Source organism: Rissa tridactyla, chromosome Z (assembly GCF_028500815.1).
Source record: "Rissa tridactyla isolate bRisTri1 chromosome Z, bRisTri1.patW.cur.20221130, whole genome shotgun sequence".
NCBI classification, from domain to species: Eukaryota; Metazoa; Chordata; class Aves; order Charadriiformes; family Laridae; genus Rissa; species Rissa tridactyla.
The window spans coordinates 61,653,953-61,670,474 of record NC_071497.1 but is presented as its reverse complement, the minus strand read 5'-3'; the positions used below and the strand labels follow the sequence as shown (position 1 = coordinate 61,670,474).

The window sequence follows — 16,522 nt, the reverse complement described above, 5'->3', positions numbered from 1 at the left end:
GAAACTTTATTTTCTTTAAAGGATAAGTTTGCATCAACTAAGTCAGCTTAGTTATCTCACTAAAAAATGGAAATTGACCTTTTAGAGTGTAGTACGTAGAACAAAGCCTATTTTGCACAATGAGAAATTAATTGTGATATGCTTAAAATAATGTGCTATTTAGGAAAGCACCTCTTACTGAATAATACAGGATTTATGTGGTATGATACAGCTTCACAAAAAGCGGTGATGCACAAGGAAAGTGACCAACTGTATTAACAGATCTGGGTAGAAGTGAAAAGCAGATATTTCTGATTTAATTTTCCTTTGTGATGGGTTTAACTCTTGTTCCGTTCCAAGGAATTGGATTCGGTGTTACCTTTTGACTTTTCCAGCTGCACTCTTACTCCTGCTCAATCTGTGCTATCTGTGGCTTCAGGCTATTCCAGGCTTCAACACAGATGAGAAAGCAAACAACCCCTGCCATCCAAAACCAAACTAAAACAAAGCCCCCCTAAAAGAGTTTTCCTTGCCTTTTTTTCCCACTGCTCTGACATACATACTGTCTCTTGGGATTTGAGATATTATTTATTCAAGTTTTGTATACTGTTCCTACCAGAAAACTTTAAAGGACTAAGAGTTAATGCATGACTAATTGTCCTTACTAGTTAGGTGGGACTGAACTACATCTTTGTGGAGTGTCAAAAGAAAATTAATTTGCTCTGTGTTTTCAAAAAGGGGAATGATTTTGGCAAGGAGAGCTTTACATCCAATGCCTGAAGAGACACAGATAAATTTTGGAAATGAAACCTTGGAATTCAAAGGTTATATAAAGCATAATTTCTATCAGTAATATGCATATAAGTCCATTCCATCTTTGTCTTTTGAGCATTTTATTCTTGCTCCGTCCCAAGCTTCTTTATTTTGTCTCTTTGCCTGGACAGTCACCATTCTCTGTCTTGCGTTCCTTGAGCAAAGGAAATGCAGATGATAGCATTCCTGAACAAAAACCATCTTGTAGAGTTATCTCATGTTTGCGATTCTTTTGCTTAATTTGGGGTTTGCTTAGTTTTAAATCCCAGCGTTGACTTCTGAAGGTACTTCAAGGCCTATACTTTCAGTGTGTCCTAAGTTGCTAGGAGTCAGACTTTGTTTAGAAGTTTATTCTCAATGAGGCAAATTTTACAGTAGAGCACAGGACACCAGCACTATTCTGTTGTTTAAAAGGAGCCATTTGTTTACTTCTGAAAAGTGTGGGAACTGTGAAGGAGCCAGTGTTGCAAATTTGCTGTAAACAAAACCCAGTGAGACTGACTGTAAGGGAAAAAACCCCAACATATACTACTGAAACAAAAGTTTTACAGATGGTCCTGGTGAGATTATTTTTAGGCATTTAAATTGACTGAGTATTATCAGTAACACTTTTTTTTACTTGAATTGCAACCAATGCTTTGACAATTTTTCCTGCTTAGCCACCTAAAGATTAAATTAGGGGATTTTACAAATAATTTTTTTTCTTTCTAGAACTTTTGTTTTTGAGATCTACAGATACAAAATAAATCATTAAAAAAATAAAAGCTGATTTTTTTTTTTTCAACAGTAGAGAAGCAATGCGATATGCTGTCTGTTACACAGATTTATGGAGAAGACCATTGAAGGCTGCTGAGAATAGTTCTAGAAGATCATTATAGGAATACAAGCACAGTCTTTGTCAAACTTTGTGGATTGCTTACTTCTAAAATAAGACCCAACAGTAGAAAAAATGCAGATTAAAGACTAGTATACTCTGCTTCTATGTTTCTTGTTCTGTTTCCTCTGAAATCTGATTTTTCCAAAGCTCTGTAGAGATTACAAGCAGTAAACTGACTATATTTTGGTTGCTATGAACCAATGAGGAATTTGAAAATACAGAAACAAGAAAGCAGTAATTGATCCTGGTGTTCCACAGGAACATCTGTCTGGAGTTTCAAAGGCAGCTAGCTATCAGCTAAGGCAGATTTTCTGTCTGGCTGTGTAAGGATTGTGTGAGCTTGTTGTGTCTATATTGAAGCTGCTGTTGTTCTCCTGCTGTGAAATGACAGATGGACATGTCTATCCTGAGAGATTTGTGACTTTTGGCTGACTTGTGCTTTCCGAATTCATGCATAATAGAGCTTGCTCTAGTCCTTCAAGAGGGAAGAAAAACAAAAATAGAAAAAAACTCAACACAAATGAAACATATGGTGCCAGGCTGTATTGTGAAATCATTAAAAGTATATTCCTTTCTTCTTTTTGAAGACAGATAGGTTATTTTTCTGAAAGGGAGCTATCAGCTTTTGGTTTATTTTTGTAAGGATATAACATATCCACTGCATATGTATGCATAAAATTTCATTTGCCTTAGATAAAACAAATTATGGTGCTATTCTGGAGAACTCTTACAGCCAACCAATACTAAAAACTGTATCCTAAAAAAAAAAAATTATGAAGGAGACTGATTTATTGACAGGTTGGGAGGGGAAGGTGTATAATTCAGAAATCCATGTTTTGTTTTCTGATGACATGAATTAACATGTCCTTAGAAACATCTTAATTAGTTTTCTAATGACATGAGTTTGCTGTACTTCATATGTAGCATAAATGTGTGTTAATTGGGGTAATGAATAAATTTTACGTGTGTGAAAACAGGGTTTGTCTGACAAAATCTTATTAAAAACATTCATCTCTATTCAGGTCAGATAAACGTGTTTTTGTCGTGAACTAAACGATCCTAGCATTAAAAAGGAGAAGGAATTGTTACTGGTTTTAGAACACCTATAGGAAAAGTACGACTGAATTAATTGGGATCACTGTTACGAAGTAAAACTAGATGCTGATGCTTACTCTTCAGTTTGCCATTGTTTAGTTCAAACACTGGCATTTTTGTTTCTGTGTTTCCTCTGGAAGTTTGTGAATTGTTAAGGTCTGCTAAGGCAATCCATTGGTCAAGTATGCACCACTGTAATTGTTTAAACTGAGAGCCATAAACCGTCCTTCTAGACTGAAGGATTTATTTAAACAAAGTGTTTATTTAAGTCCCATGCAAACAAATACATAATGAAGAGCTATATATTGTAGAAGGGGAAGACATGGAATGGGCTGTGCGTCAAGGCACTTTTTCTTTTGCAGGAGGTTTTATTGTCATGTGAATAGTAGGTGCATATTTTTAAATTACTAGAAAGACAGCTATTAATTTAATTAAATATTTGGCTTGCCTTTCCTCATGGTATGCTTTAGACAGGTGTGTTACAGCTCATCCCTGTGTTACCTTTAGTTCTGTACAGAATAGTTGAAGGAACCGGACGAGGCAGTGTGACGTGTACCTGGACACACAGCAAGGAAGCACAGTGGAAGCACATCACTCCTGAACAAAGGATCCGTCAGAGCCAGCCAGTCAGTATGTCTCTCTTTTTCTTAAACTAGTAAGAGACTGTCCAATCTAATTCCTTCAACTGCCATGTTCTGTGAAAAGTGGTTTCTTTCTGCTAATATATAACTTCATAAATCAAAAAGAATTTGTTCAATTCAGTCCAGTGTGTTTGAAGTCCAATATAGGTATTATGACCTACCTGTTCCTGTTCAGTAAAATTTTGATCCAAATCAGATCAAATGGATTTTTGTTTGCCAATGTGGATCAAAAATCCTTGCCAGCTGTGCCTCTGAATGACTCTAAGATGTCATGGTAAAGGTATGGTTGATTTCACCCAAGTCTTTTTGAATGATAAGGTGTAAGTAGTTTCTGCTGGAAAAAAAACCAAAACATTTCAAATCCTGAACTTAGTTAATGAAATGTGGACATTTGTGAGGAGTAAGGAATAAGAAATGTGCTGATACAGTCCTCCTTCATGCATGTATGTTCTCTCTAGTATGCTAGTATTCAATTCTTCTGTCTGGGTTTTCAGTAAGTCTCTTAACTGTTCAGTGCTCTACTGTCTAATGAGATACATACATCACTGTATTGCCAGCATACAGGAGGTATGAGGCCTTCTACTTGCTTGCGTCCCATATATGCATTGAAGACAGCAAACTGAAATTGTGCAGTAGCTCTGCACCAATAATATCACAGGCCTCAAGATGACCCAACTAAAAGACCAATTATGGATATTTTACTGTGTGGTTAGTTGATCCTGCCAGGTGTCCACCAAAGCCACTCTGTCATTCCCCTCCTCAGCTGGACAGGGGGAGGGAAAATATGACAAAAGGTTTGTGGGTCAAGATAAAGACAGGGAGATAACCCACCAATTACTGTGATGGGCAAGAGAGACTCGATTTGGGGAAAATATTTTTTTGCCAATCAAAGTCAGAATAGGGTAATAAGAAATAAAATCAAATCTTAAAACACCTTCCCCCCACCCCTCCCTTCTTCCCAGGCTCAGCTTCACTCACAATTTCTCTATCTCCTCTCTCTGAGCAGCGCAGGGGTATGGGGAGTAGGGGTTGTGGTCAGTTCATAACACATTGTCTCTGCTGCTTCTTCCTCCTCACGCTCTTCTCCTGCTCCAGTGTGGGGTCCCTCCTGTGGGAGACAGTCCTCCATGAACTGCTCTAATGTGGGTCCTTTCCATGGGGTGCAGTCCTTCAGGAATAAACTGCTCCAGCGTGGGTCACCCACAGGGTCACAAGTCCTGCCAGCAAACCTGCTCCAGTGTGGACTCATCTCCCCATGGGGCTTTACCCCTGGTAAAGAGAGTGACTACTGTTATACTTCCTGGGTTACAGGTAGGTTTGAAGCTACAATGCATATAGTCAGCCTAACTCAGCATCTGTAGTGGCAGCTGGCAGTGGTGGAGAATGGAACCAGAGTACATAAACGCCAGAAATGATCTGTGTTGAATAAACTGAGGAAATGGTTTTTTGATCGCTGTCTCTTTTTCTTGGTTTTCTTCCTCTTCTTTCTATTTTTTCTCTTTTCTTCTCTTAGTTTTCTTCTATTGAAAAAAAAAAAGAGAGAGAAGTACCTTTTGATGTGCCTGGAAGGCTAAGTAGGTTATTGTGACCAATATTTAAATAACTGCACTTATGATAGGTTTGTTTCTGGCAGTACTGGCAGCCTGCTTTAGCTGATTAGTGCATAACAACACATATTAGTGGAGTAATGTCTTCTTCACATGCTGAATCCAGTGTTCAGCCTACCTTCTAGGTAACCTGACATTTCCATTTACTTCAAGGCAGGTACAGAAAAAAAGACTGCCTTCTCAATATTCCTGCTGTGTTTTCTGTGTCCTGGCAGGCTATCAGAGTGGCTTGTGCCTCTGCTGTCCCTGACAGCGTGAGCTGCTTCCCAACCTTATGGAGAATTTCTTAACTACAGGCCTTTCTAGGCACTCATGTTTTGGGAAAACTTGTCAGGAAAGAGACAGAGCTGACTGCAATTGAGAGCTAACAGGGGATTTCCATTAGCACAATAGTCTCCTGCTATAGCAATAAGGAGTGCCTCAGACTGGAACGATGGAGCCACCCGCTTCCTGCACTTTCCCAGCAGTGCAGCCGATACCCGAGCAGGCCCCTGCTTACCAAATCTGGCCAGAGGGTCTTACTAAGGTGTTCAGAAGTGTGCTTTTAAACATCTGTTTAACCAGTCTGTTTTACTGCCCCTCAACAGGCTGTTGAAGGTAAGCAGTACGGTTAGTGGCTTAGGCTATTTTTTTCCTACTATCTTTATTATTTTTTTAAAATTGACCCACTGATATCTCCTCAGGCAGCAAACTAGTGAATTTTTTTTTAATCTAGATGTCCAAGAATAGCCCTTAGTAAAGTCCGTTTCTCATCATTTTCCTCTCTGTCCTCTCCAGAGACATCAGCATACTATATAAGCTCCTGTGTGATTTAACTTATCGTGCTCTTTCACTGATTTTAATAGCTTACTGTGCTCAGGTAAGAACTGGGAGGTTGCTAAACTAAAAAATCAGCATTATCTTTCTCCTCTTTGTTAGGGATCCTTTAGTCCGAATCTTCAGAGAGTCTTTGGGAAGAGAGGAGGAGATTCTTTAGAGGTCGAGGGAAAGAAAAATGTAAAACTAGACTCCCTACTTCTTTCCTTCTACATATATTTTTTATTTTTTTTTTAAAGCTGCTGGGTAAAATGAAGGGAATTGTAAGCCAGTCAATAAAACCTTAAAGAGGAAAGGAATTATAAACTGGTCAATGAAAACTTAATCCCCACACATTTTTTAACAAGTTATTAGACAGTTGCTTTATAAGCACCTTTGGGACAATAAAATTGATAAGCAGACAGTATAGATTTATCAAAATCAAACTGGCAGAGAATTTTAATTTCCTTCCTTGGAAGTATAGCTAACTTAGTAGATAAAAGATGAGCGGTAGATGGATGTGGTATCTTTACATGATTGTTTTTTTCATGCAGTGACTGCATGTGATATTCTTGACACTATCTTACATATCATTCATAGAAAATGGCTGGGGAACTCCACATGAAATTGTTATAAAGCAAACACACAAATGGTTAAGAAAACATCTCCAAGCGTAGCTGTTCATGGTTCACTGACAATTGAGAGAGCATTTCAGATAGGTCCAGTGTATCTTCTGTTTGGTTTTGTTCTGTATTTTTATTAGGCACTTGGCTAGTAGAATACAGAGAATGTATTTGTGGACAATAGCAAGCTGGGATTTTGCATTATTAGCATGTTGAAATTCAAGACAAGTTCAGAGTGGTGATAGGAAATGACTTTCAAGCTGTGGTCTGCAGACCCTCTGAATCCACTGGTTTCTTAAAAGGAGTCATGAACGGTAACTAACAAAAGCAAGCCTATTATCTGTAGGCCTAACTTCACTACACAGGGTCCTGTGCCTCCACTGGAAACTTAAAGGGATCCCATGTGGGAAAAAGGTTGGTTGAAAAGCAGTTGTCTTGTCAATTCGGAGAGACAGTCCAAACATGACAAGTTGAAATTCCAAAAGGTAAGTGCAACCTGCTATGTTTTGCATAAGTGTTGAAAGAGGAATAAAAAGCTGAAGTAATGTAGCCAACAAAAAACTGAGGTTCATAGTTGAAGGACAAATATAATCTGAGATGTGTGAACAAGGAATGTAAGAGGGGACATAGCTGTTATTCTCTGCTTAGCACTGATGAGGAGTCGGGTAGACGACTGTGTGCAGTTTAGGGATATTAGCTCTTTTCTCCATTTCTTTTTCTCTGTTTCATTTTTCTCTGTTTGTTTCATTTTTCTCCGTTTCATTTTTCTCTGTTTTCCTTTTTTCTTCTTCTTAAAGGATGCAGACATCTTGGAGTGTGTCTTAAGAAAGCAGCTGTAACAAAGTACTTTGATAATATGAACTGCAAGAAGATTTTGAAAGTGACTTTATTTCATCTCACAGGAAAAAAACAAGGGTTGTGGGAGAGACATCTCATGGTAAATGAAAAGCTTTGTAGGAGATGCTATCCTCCATTAGAGGAGGGCAGAGAAACAGTGGTAAGACTTAGAAGGATAATAGAAACGTAAGAACTGTCTTAAGTATGCAGGTTTCTGTGGCAGCTGCCTAATACCCTGCAGCTATTATGTGATTTAGCCCTCTACATATTCTCAATAACTCGTTGGTGTGCATAGCTAGGCACTGAAATAGATGACTTAAAGATGTTGTGGAATAGCTTTTGAGATTACAGATTTCCAGAAACAGGTTAGACACAAAATAGTCACAAGGAGGATCTAACTATACCTGATTGTATCTCACAGTAGGAATTATGTAAGGTGATCTTTTGAAGTCTCTTCTAGTTCCTCCTATAGTTTTACTAGCATAGGAACAACTTGAGTAAAGGGAAACTAACAGGCTCTTGAAACAAAGTGTAGCTCCTCAGGAATGAGCATTCATGTGGAAAAATCTTATGCCAGAGAGAAATAAGGTGGTATATTTTTTCAGTGGACTTGCTTGTGACCAGAACCAACAGGAAGGTATTGGTAATCATGGGAGTAAAGTTAACTCTGTCCAAAGAAGATCGAGGCATTCTCAGCCATTTCGACCAATCTGTATGGGGTCTTTTTCCCCCCTTATCTCTCCTTAATAGGATGGGGGGCAATGGTTTTAAACTAGAGCAGGGTAGGTTTTGATTAGACATTAGGAAGAAGTTCTTTACATGGAGGGTGGTGAAACACTGGAACAGGTTGCCCAGAGAGGTGGTGGAGGCCCCATCCCTGCAGACATTCAAGGCCAGGCTGGATGAGGCTCTGAGCAACCTGATCTAGTTGTAAATGTCCCTGCTTACTGCAGGGGGATTGGACTAGGTGACCCTTAAAGGTCTCTTCCAACCCAACATGTTCTAAGATTCTATGATTTAATAACTAAAGTAGTTGTACAAAAACTGTTGTCCTCTTGATTTCATTTTGATTCACTGAAAGGAACAGGTTCTCATATGTCACCTAACTGGGGATCAGGGAATCTCAGTTGCTACAGGCATCTGAGTAATGCTAGTATTCCAGGCTGAAGTATTATTGTTATTCCTGATGGCTGTTGAGCGTAGCAGCGAATAGAATTTGGCCATCAAATTCTGTGAAAAGAAGCAAATCCTATTTCATGATAAACAGGTTATGACAGAATTAAATCTTAGTTGGTTTGTTGTTTTCCCAATAGAAAGGATATCAGATTTAATATAACTCTGATTTTTAGAAAAAGTTGTGAAAAATTTCTCTGTACGTAATTATTATTCTCGCATTATCATTTATACAATAAGTACTGTAACACTAAAAAACAAACCAACCAACCCACAAAACACTACCTAATCCACCCTATTCCTGTGTAGCTGGATTTGATTTGCCAGTTTACAGACCTGCAGATAAATCTGAAGGAACTGTAGATCTTGATGGAAATTTAATAATTAATTAACCGAAAGAAAAGTAATATTTAAGACACGAAGGGGACAGAAATCTTGGCGTAAATGACTTCTCACCCCTTACACTGGGCAGGATCTGTGCACTGCACTGAGGCATTCCTCAGATACAGGGTCCACCTGTCCAGTCTTGATTTCCACTGAATTAGAAAAGCTTTCTAAAAGTAGACCAGCATTTAACCTCTTTGGAGAATACAGCCTCAGCTTTTAAATCTGGTTGTACCTAATTTGTTTTCCTGTTTGAGAGTTGGCTGTGGATCATGGCTTGTTTCCCAGTAGCGAATGAAATCACATATATGAGAGAGGTAAAATAATTTTTCTCATTTGTAATTTTTGTTTCTCACAATAATTATACATGACTCTGTCCAAATCTGTTGTGTCTTACATTATATCATGCTGTTTGCAGAAATGGTGATTAATGCTGTTTGTGAGCTGGGAGGGGAATAAGAGTCTAAAGTCTGCGTACATTTTGTGCCTGTTGGTTTGTCTGCCTTCATCTGGTATTTGGCATGTCTTCCAGTATTTCATGAGAACAGAAGAATAGCCATGTTCTGGTCAGGCCAAGTGTCCATTTAGTTCCATACTCTCTCCAAAGGCAGCTAGTAAAGATGTGTGGGGAGAAAAATGTAAGAAATGCATGAAGTATATATAGTGATTCATTCCCATGGTTAGGTCCCTTAATTAGTGGTTTAGGGACCTCCTCAGCTAAAGGTTGCACCCAAGCATTTGTGTTTTAAATAATCAGCAGTGGGTCTGTCATTCAAGAATTTAGTTCTTTTTTGAGTCCATTTGTGCTTTGTGTGTGTCCAATGTCTTGCTTGTGTCCAATGATTCTGTAACTCTAGTATACATTGTGAAGAAAAAGCATTTCCTTGATTGTTGCAGATCTACCATTTTGTGGGCCTCCCACTAGGTTTTGTTGTGAGAAATGGTTCCTTGTTGACTTTTCCACACATCAGTCATTCTGCCTGGTGTGCTTTTCTCTATGCTTTTCTCATTGGCAATTTTTTCTTCTTTGCTGAAGACATCAAATTGTTTTGGTCTTGGAGGGTTTGACAGTGCTCCTATTGAAGAGTCAACATAACAACACACTGAAAGCACCGCCATCTACTATGTGGCGAAGGCACTAATTTTTTTTTACTTTGCCACCAGTAAAACTGAGTTAAGATTTCTTTAATTAACCAAGGTTCTGTGAAGGCTGGTTCATGCCTATGCTCATATATTATAGGTTAGGTGACATCTATGAATTAAGGAGGAACCAAATTGTAGTTCTGAAATGATGATAACTTCCACAAGTAACTATATTACTGAAGTTCCTCCCTTTGTATGCTGTACATAGTCAATGGTGAATACTGTTATTTGATTAAAGATATTTCCATAGGCATTTGTGTTGCTAAAAGCACTTACAATAGCTCTATTTTTATGTTTTTTCCTTTTATTTTTTATAAAAATTTGAGAATAATGAAGACAATCTTATTATAGCATCTTACTTTGAGAAACATGTTGATGAACAGCTGGCGAGGCTGAGAAACAAGATGTTGTGTAAAATTTCAGTTAAATAGGAATGTACTTACTTTAGAATTTTAAATACCAAACATTTGGTTTTAGTTCCAAAAAAAGTCCATCCATTTACTTGATCGTGAACTGGATCTGAGCAGCGACCCAATCTGTTGAGCCTGTGAGTGGATTGTCTCCGAGTGCCCTAACAGTCCAGTTGTGCCTCACTCTTTGCCCATCAACCAACCATACGTGCCTGTCTGTGGTTTATCAAATGCTCTGTTACTCCCGGTTTGGCTATGCTGCACCTTTATGGCCTTGCGCAAAGGAGTGAGGGTATTTTGGGCATACATTAGTGGAAAGGACAGTATGGGTGTAGCATTGTGGCAGGTTTGGAACACACAGTAGTGCTATGCAGTGGGGAGGGTTAGGGAGTGATGGGTAGTGGGAAGGGCTGGGCATTGCAGCGCTGCCAAATGCGAGCGTGTTGAGCATGAGGTGGTGGGTGGTGGTAGAAGTTCAGCAGAGAGGCTGGTGGGGCAATGTCCGTGTGGCGTGGCAAAGAAAATGTCCGAGTCCTATTCAGTTGTTCACTCCTGTATTAGGAGGAAACGGCATTGTTCTGTGTTGTGAGGCATCTCACATAGCCCTTCCTGCCCGCGTCTGTTGTGCACCCTTGTTACAAGGCATTGGCCTCCCTTAGCTGTTAGGTTTCTAGGCTGGGATCTATACGTGCTTCTTTCTCTATGTAATTTTTTTGTTCAGTTGCTTGATTTCAGCCATCAACAGAAAGGCAAAATTCTCAAAGCCAACAGGGTACCTCTATTTTACAAAAATCAGTGGCCAGTTGGAGGAGGGACTGTAAAAACATCCTGGCAGAAGTCTTGATCAACTGTGAAGCACAAATCTGACAAATATAAGCTTCGTTAGTAGCAGAGCTCATGGAACTACTTGCTTTAATTAGTTTTCTATAGCTGAGGAATTCTTTACCGTATAAGGGTTTATTTCAGATTCATGTTTTCCATTAGCAGACAAACACTATAAATTTTAATTAAAATAATTCAGACTTCACTCCTCCAAAAGCTGATGAAATATCTCTCTTTGTTTTGAGTGATTTCTTCATGTATTGTATTAGGAGCCTTAATGGTGAGAAGGATCAGTTGGATGACTCATATGTTCTTACTGCTTGCTAGGTTGCATGGAGGACACTATGTATGTGTAGTTTGCAGCTCTACACTAGAAGTTGCAAGTTTGTGCTAGACTGTGTCGTCATCTACTACGTGTTATTTGGAGCTGCATAGCTAGAAGAACTTGAACTGGGTAAAGAAAAGACCATCCTGGAGAGCAGAATAAGGACCAGGTTGGCAGGTGAAAGGTGGCGCTGATATGTGGCCTGCTATGAAATACTAAACTTAAGGGAAAATGTTTTACTTATCTTTCCTCTGCACGTTTGTCAGCATTGTTTTGAGTTACGGAATTCAAAAGCAAACCACAGGTTTTGGCAGATAGGCCAGTGCTTTCCAGCTTAGTGATCATAAATGATGACTTAAAATGTTTTTTTTAAATAAATCACTTGTTCTATTATCTTATAACTCACACTATGTTTAAATTCGATTATTACAATCCCTTGGCTCTTCTGTGTTTTAAATTGTAAAATGTCCCTTTTCTTTAGAAACAGAGAAATCCGACTGGCAAGGTTTATAGGCCAAATAGGTCAAATTTAGTAGTATTAAAACTGTATATAAGTATTTTTAGTGTTTCAAAATTAAATTGCTCTATAGTAGCCAGTAATAGCTTGTGTCAGTTATTCCCATTGACACAAGCAGGACCAGTTGAATTAAACCAATGTTTAGCACTTTTTAAAAATTTACTTAAAATATGTAACATTTTTGTTGTTGCTTTAGTGGTTTGGTGGTTTGGTTTTTTTTTCTTTCGTAGCCAAGCGATTTCATATTATAATTTTATATTTGCTTTGCTGTTGATAAATACCAGTCAAAGAGCAGTGGTTTGGGTGGGGGGTTCTTTGTAGCCTTTTTTCTAGGCATTGTTCCAAAGTACACAGCTAAAATGCTTTATAGGTTTTGTTTAGAGCAGGGCTTTTAATGGAAAGATCACCAGTGAGTCTTTTTGATGTGATTTTGCAAAAGCTTGATTCTAGTTTTTCCTTCAAACTCACCATTTCAGTGGTGGAGTGTGTCTGTAAAAAATACTTGTTATTGTCCTGCATACTGTGCTTTAAAGAGGATCAGAGAACTTCTCAATTTCTTCTGAATGTGTGATGCTTTTGGAGAAGCCTGGTAATGAGAGAAGAGCAGAGAACATGAGAATTAATTGTGTAGAAGGCTTGAGAGATCGTCTTGCTGCAATGAATGTGAAGCAGAGAGCTTCCTTTGGACTCTTGGGGTAAGCTTGTACCCTGATCTGCTCCTCTGTGCCCATGACTGAAGTTTATGATGCATGGTAGATGCCTTTAGGCAGAGAATGGGTAGCCAGCTTTTCATTAATTTGTAACAGAGAGACTGGTGGGAATGTTGTTCGATGTCATGGAGAGCTTGTAGTGAATTCCTTCAGTGTTAAGCAAGCTAAAAATAATACTCTAGAAAATGTATGCTTTAGCCAAACCCTTTGTTTTCTGAACATCGATTATAACAGGGGTTAAAACAATGCTATGAAAGTACAAAGAGCAAGAAGTATCCTCCCTCCTTTTATTGTAATCTTAAAACAATAAAGCTCTTGAATGTAAAGATTTTAAATTGTTCAGTAATGCATATGTAAGAGTGATTTGGGGAATTTGTGCAATTTAAAGATTGTGTTAGAAAACTTGTGTGGTTTTGTAAGCTGTTTGTATCCTTGTAACTATTTTTATGTCCCCTTCCCACATGTTGATTCTGCAAGGAGACTGGGGTGGATGAGCTAGCCCATCTGTCTGTGAATAGACGAGCTGCTGGACCCAGTGGCTCCCAGTAGGCAGAGCTAAGGAATAATTGCACACTAGATAAAACCAGTTTCCTCAGCTGCTGTTTGGAGGCATAAAGTTTCGAGAAATTTCAGTTTCCACAGGAAAGGGAACAAAGGTAAGAGCCGTTGGTACAGCCTTTTAAAAACTGTGGTGGAATGGGTCATGGAGGGAGAGCTGCCAGCATGGGGAGTGAGAACAACTGTTGGAGGGAGCAGAGATGATGTAGGTGAGAGGCCAGACACAGCTGAAGGAGGCTGATTGCAAGGCAAAAGGAAAGCTTCCAAAAAGCAAGTAGTGACTTGCAAGCAGGGCATCTTGGCTACGCACAGATTTCTTGATCCAGTCCCCAGGTACATTCAAGTAAGGGGGGAACCAGCGGCAGCAAGCTATCTGTATAGGCTTTAATATTGCTGTGAAAATAGAATGCATTTATATAATTTTTAAAGTAAATTTTAAAAATGTAGGTCTGTATGTTTCTTCCTAGTTTCAGAGAGCAAAGGTGTTAAAATGCTTGACGAAGCTGCGTGTTTCAGCTACTGCACGTCCTTGAGGAGGAAATGGTCCATGGCAAGGAGGTACAGGAAGAAACCTGTCCCCCATGAAGGTTTCACACTTTTCTCACTCAGGAGGGAGGCCTGGACTGGAGCTGTTTCCTGCAGATAAATGACAGCACCCTTTTTTTGTGCAAAGGAGAAAAAAAAAAGGGAATTATTGGAGTATTAACCTGTTCTGCTGTTCAGCCCTCTTTGTGCCGTGAGGAAAGGGAGGTTGGCCCTGACCTCATTATTTGGCTCATAGCACTCAAGGAGAAGAGTGTGGAGATCTCATCTCTGTTCCAGAGGCTGTTCTTATGGCTTTGAAAGGGAACAGTTGCAAACCTCTCTGTGGATCTCATCTTGATTTAGGCATTTGTTTTTCGTATTTGTATTGGGGGAGATGGGGGACAGGAAATAGCTGCAAGCTGACCTAGTATCACTAATTTAACCTGGTGTGTGTGTGTCCCTGACAGGGTATGCATTAGCTGCAAGTATTCTGTTTTTAAACCAGTTTTACTTTGCTAGCCTAGTTCCTCAGGGCAAAGCGTACTTTTGAAATCGCTGTAGTGGCCGGTTGTGATTGGTTTTGGTGGCTGTGGTATAGTTTGTGTGGCTGTGAATTCATGAAGAAAGAAAATGAAAATACTAGGTGTGAGGTTAAACTGCATAAACCATAAAATGAACTATATGCACATCAGAATGTTTCAGCCAGATGGATTTTCGTGGTGTGGAGGTCTGTGAATAGAGCTGCTGTCACTCGCATGGATGAGGGTCTGGCAAACATAACTCCTCAACTTTTTTTTTAGGTAATACTCAGAAATAACAAAGATGCATTTATCAGAAAAATCCTTCCTTAAAATTCAAACAGGAAACAAATGGAAATCCCATTAACATTGTGTTGAACCAGGAAAATACTCTTAATTTACAGATATCCTTTTGACTGAATACAGGAATGTATTTGTTTTGTAAAAGGGTGTAGAATTATTGAACTTAAAAGCTGTTTGGGGCAATGTAAACATATTACTTACCCAAAACACTTAAGCAAAGGAAGTGTGCCCTTCATGCTTTCCCTTAGGAACTAATGCTTTGCTTTAAGTGGTAGTAATTTACACAACCTATAAATACAATAAGTAATGTAAACTATGAGGGACTGAAGGTATTTTTTTTTATTCCTTCCTCTTTTAAGGAGTGTTTTTCATCTCTTTACTGCTCATAGCTTCATTACAAGAGAGCGCTATATTCTACTATATTTAAAAGCACTAATAGGAATTCCATGTTTTCTTATGCTTAGGCAATAGTCTTAAATATAATTTCCTACTGTTTATGATAATGGTGGCTTTAAAGTCATGCTTGATCGTTGCATAAACATGTCGTAGAAAGTTGCCATGAAATTTTTTTGTTTGTTTTTTTGCTTTGTTTTTGTTTTTTAGGAATATTAAAAATGTATTTTGGCATCATGGTTGGCCTCACAGCTCTCCTGCGCAAATCTCAAACTTGTTTTGTTTTTCTACTGAAATTAGTTATCATCTTGTGCTAGATTTTATAACAAGGACTTTTGTTTTATAATCTAGACAAAAGCATTCAATTTATTTTATACCGACATTCAGAATTAAAGAAAAGCATTGTTGCTCCTCTTTACCTTTATGAGTATTAAAGCATCTTCTCCCACCTCCACTGTTTTTTTCCTTCCCATTTTGGTTTTTTTAATAATTTTTCTAATTTAGGACATTTCCACCTTAGATCATCTGTGCCACAAATTGAAAAATCTTCGTCCAAAGTTAATGTTTAAAAGAAGTTTTGAATAAGGTTGTCCTTCCATACAGGCAGAAAAATGGGAGTTGCATCCCTAGCAGGCTAAGACAAGATTCATGAAGAAATGGAGGTTTTCCATAAAGCTGAAAAGAGGAAAAAAAAAAAAAAAAAAAAAAATTGCTGTCTGTGGCCAGACTGTTAGTGTGGAGGTAAGGAGTTGTTTCACCACGGGCTCTCCAGTACTACAGCTTTAGATTTTACCTGGCTGAAAGGCATTTTTGCCTTCACATCTAGACAGTTCTTTGCTATTGAGTGCTTTGGCTCGTCCACGTAGTGTTGGATCACTGTCCAGGTGTGAAGACCCAGAATAGCTTCCAGGTTTAATGTATTGTTCTGTGGTTACAGAAGATACTTTTTCTTCATCTTCAAACAGTGCCTATTGGGCTATTTGTTTTTCCATTCTTCAGCGTTTTCTTGTCTTGGCATTGAATGTTCTCAATAACCAGGACGTGGACTTTCAATCAGTAACACTATGGTGCTGGAATAAAGTCTTTGACCAAAAAAGGCAGACCTAGAGTAGTAGGGTTCTTGAATGTTAATCATTTAATTGTTCAATGGTAGGTAGTTAATAAGATTAGATAAGTTAAAACTTTAAATGAACTCAAAGAAATTCACTACTAAGAATTTTGACTGCAATGCTATGATAAACCTGAAAGTCAGAAATACTTATTTTAATGAAGAACCTACTTTTTGTTTGGTTTTAACTAAATGTGGATTTTCCAAAAGTTCCACAGAGCTCTGATTTTGAAGATGCAGAAAGAGAAGGTTTCCGTTTTCCTTGTTTGATAGCAGCAGCTGCCTCTGAATTTTCATTCTTGCTAGCTGATAATTATAGGCAAGACATTTTAACAAGCCAAATGTGATACGCATCTTAGTATTACT

At 38.5% G+C, this 16,522-nt stretch overlaps 1 protein-coding gene across 4 annotated transcripts in view; it reads left to right on the top strand.

Moving 5' to 3' along the window:
• The window catches only part of LHFPL2 (LHFPL tetraspan subfamily member 2), a 123,256-nt gene that overhangs the window by 32,089 nt on the left and 74,645 nt on the right, over nucleotides 1–16,522 (top strand). Inside the window, exon 2 of one of the 4 annotated variants that reach the window (XM_054185130.1) lies at nucleotides 3,272–3,390. The exons of 2 other annotated variants lie outside the window; for them this stretch is intronic. The gene's annotated coding sequence lies outside the window, so the exon portion shown is untranslated. Of the gene's footprint in view, nucleotides 1–3,271; nucleotides 3,395–16,522 lie in introns of all 4 variants that reach the window. One more of the 4 variants, XM_054185129.1, reaches the window with a different exon arrangement.